General features: G+C 36.3%; 1 non-coding gene across 1 annotated transcript; it reads right to left on the bottom strand.

Annotated features, from left to right (window-relative positions):
• Positions 1-231: 231 nt before the first annotated feature.
• Positions 232-338, bottom strand: LOC124248023 (U6 spliceosomal RNA). The gene has a single exon (XR_006890907.1). It is a non-coding gene; the product is annotated as a U6 spliceosomal RNA (small nuclear RNA).
• Positions 339-3,588: the final 3,250 nt, after the last annotated feature.

The following is a 3,588-nucleotide window of genomic DNA, read 5'->3' as shown; positions in this document are numbered from 1 at the left end:
TATCAATTGATGTGGAAAAAAGCATTGAGTAAATTCAATCCTGATTCATGATTAGAAAAAAAAAACTTTCAGAAAAGCAGGAACAGAGGAGAATTTCCTCAGCTTAATAAAGAGCATCTATTAAAAAAACGTACAGCTGGTTATATACTTAGTGGCAAAAGATTGCATGCTTTCCCCCTACGATTGGGAAGAAGGCAAGGATGTCTACTCTTTTTTTTTTTTTTTTTTTTTAAAAATATGGAACGCTTCACGAATTTGCGTGTCATCCTTGCGCAGGGGCCATGCTAATCTTCTCTGTATCGTTCCAATTTTAGTATATGTGCTGCCGAAGCGAGCACCAAGGATGTCTACTCTTAACACTCTTACTCAGCATAGTACTGCAAGTTCTAGTCAGTGTAATAACATAAGAAAAGGAAATAAAAGTTATACAGATCAAAATGGAAAAAAGTAAAACTGTCCCTATTTGCAGATGACATGATTGTCTACATAGAAAATCCCAAGGAAACTACAAATTAAAAAAAAAAAAATTCTTTTAGAGCTAACAAGGGAGTTCAGCAAAGTTGCAGACTACAAAGTTAATATACAAAAGTCAAATGTTTTCCTATATACCAGCAATGAACTATTTAAATTTGAAATTTAAAAAAAAAATTATGATAGCACAGAAAAAAATACAATACTTAGGTATGAATCATAAAAATATGTACAAGATCTATATGCCTAAAACTATAAAATTCTGATGAAAGAAATCAAAGATCTAAATAAATGGAGAAATACTTTGTCTTCATGGATTAGAAGATTCAATACTGTTAACATGTCAGTTCTTCCCATCTCGATCTATAGGTTCAATGCAATTTCAATAAAAATCTTGGCAAGCTATTTTTTAGATATCAACAAACTAATTCTAAAGTTTATATGAAAAGGTAAAAGACTTAGAAGAGCCAAAACAATACTGAAGATCAGCCATATTACCTGATTTCAAGACTTACTATTAAGCTACAGTAATCAAGACAGCATGGTATTAGTGAAAGAATAGACACATAGTCAACAGAACATAGTAGAGAGCCCAGAAATAGACCCATACAAACATAGGCAACTAACCATTGACAAAGAAGCAAAGGTAATTCAATGAAGAATGGATAGCCTTTTAAACAAAAGATGCTGGAACAATTGGACATCCATATGCCAAAAAAAGAAAAAGAAAATAAAGAATTTAAGACACGTATTTTACCCTTTTCACAGAAATTAACTCAAAATGGATCAAGACTTAAATGTCACACAGAAAACTATACAAAATTCTCTAAGAAAACATAGAAGAAGACACAGATGACTTTGGATTTGGTGATGCCTTTTTAGATACAATCCCAAAAGCACAATCCATTAAAAAAATTGGTAAGTTAGACTTTATTAGAAATAAAATCTGTTTTGCGCAAGACATTCTTAAGAAAATGAAAAGATAAATCACAGAATGGTAGAAAATATTTGCAAAACACATATTTGATAAATGACTTCTATCTGAAATATCAAAAAAATCCTCTTAAAACTCAAGAATAAGAAAACAAACAACCCAATTAAAAAGTGGACAAGGAGTGATGTCAGCATCATGGTGGAGTGAGCTTCTCCAGTAATCTCTCCTCTCCAACAAACAGCGAAAGGACATTCATATTCCAACAGAGGACATCCAAATACAACACAAAAAACATCAGAGAGACCCATGCAGCCATACGACGGAGGGTGGAGAGGCTGGAGCCCCTCCTTGGAGGAGGTGCAATGGGGTAAGAGAAAACGTCACTCCCTCCCCTAAAGACTGTGACTCAGGACCACGGGAGGCCTCCAAGAGGGAAGGAATGGGGGAGGGGATGTTCATTCACAGGAACATAAAGGATCCCCGGTAGGCCGCTGAAGCCTAGAGGGAAGCACTGTAGTGGGGGGAAAGCTTTTGGTGGGGGGTGACCTTATCAAGCCAACACCCCAGGAGAGCAGTTGGCAAGAGCAGAGCAAGAAAACCCCAAGAGCACACAGGAGAAAGTGCCCCTCCTCCCACCTCCAGCCTGGCTCCACTGCCTGGGATCTCAAGGAAGGCAGAGGGCTCAGAATATGCAGCCCTCGACCCCAACCTAGTGGGGATAGGTGGTAACTGTGACCAAATAACACCAGGATGTGAAAAAACAGAGCCACTCCCTACAGCAATATCAAACATTGTATTAGATCTCCATACCAGAGAGAAACTGACAAGTACCCAGAAATCAGTCCTGAGGATACAGAAATATGTAACCTAAATGACAAAGAATTCAAAATAGCTGTAATTAAAAAACTGAACAAGTTAAAAGAGAATATACAAAAACAATTCAATGAGTTCAGGAGCTACTTCACAAAAGAGATTGAAACTATAAAGAAGAATCAATCAGAAATATTAGAGATAAAAGACACAATGGAACAAAATACGGATTCCCTGAAGGCTCAAGTAGACATCATAGAGGGATGTATCAGTATAATTTAAGATAGACATGTTGAAATGCTCCAGATAGAGGAGGAGAGAGAACTAAAACTAAAAAGAAAAGAAGAAAGTCTCTGAGAAATATCTGACTCAATTAGGAAATGCAATATAAGAATTATAGGTATTCCAGATGGAGAAGAGAAGGAGAATGGAGCAGAAAGCTTGTTCCAAGAAATAATAGCAGAGAACTTCCCAAACCTAGGGAAGGAGATGGAAATCCATGTGGAATAGGCTACCAGATCTCCTAAATATGTCAATGTAAAAAGACCTACTGCAAGGCATATAGGAGTGAAATTGGCAAAAGTGAATGACAAAGAAAGAATACTAAAGGCAGCAAGCAAGGCTGAAGAAAATAACCTACAAAGGAACCTTATCAGGCTTTCAGCGGATTTCTCTGCAGAAACCTTACAGGCTAGGAGAGACTAGAACGACATATTCAAATCTTTGAACGACAAAAATTTTCAGCCAAGAATACTCTATCCAGTGAAAATATCCTTCAGATACGATAGAGAAATAAAAACTTTTCCAGACAAACATAAGCTAAGGGAGTTCATAGCCACAAGACCCCCCTGCAAGAAATCCCTCATACATGAAAAAAAAAGGGAGAAAGAGGTTACAAAGCATGGAGTAAGGAAATAAATAGGTAGATAGAATCAGAGCAGGATAGCAAATACTCAAGCATAGCATTAAAGACAAAGGGAAGGAAAACACCAAAAACAAAGATAATCTTGTCATTTTAACCAAAATCTTATAACACAAGATGGAATAAGATGTGAGAAAAAACAACTTATGAGGGAAAAAGGAAAGGGACTGAATCGGTTTAGTCTAAGGAAATAAGACACCATCAGAAAAAGTACTATCTTATCCATGAGATTTTGAATACAAACCTCATGGTAACCACTAAACAAAAAAGCAGAACAGAGACACAAATAATAATAAGGAGAAAACAAAGAAGCACAACATAAAAAACTGCATAACTCAATTGGTAGACCAAAATACACGGGACGAGAAATAAAGAAAATGCAGGAGAACTGGAAAATGAGTGACAAAATGGCAGCATTAAGCCCTCATATATTGATAATCACCCTAAGTAT

This window comes from Equus quagga, chromosome 11, assembly GCF_021613505.1.
Source record: "Equus quagga isolate Etosha38 chromosome 11, UCLA_HA_Equagga_1.0, whole genome shotgun sequence".
Lineage (NCBI taxonomy): Eukaryota > Metazoa > Chordata > Mammalia > Perissodactyla > Equidae > Equus > Equus quagga.
The sequence above is the reverse complement of the archived record's forward strand: the minus strand, read 5'-3'. Positions and strand labels throughout refer to the sequence as shown.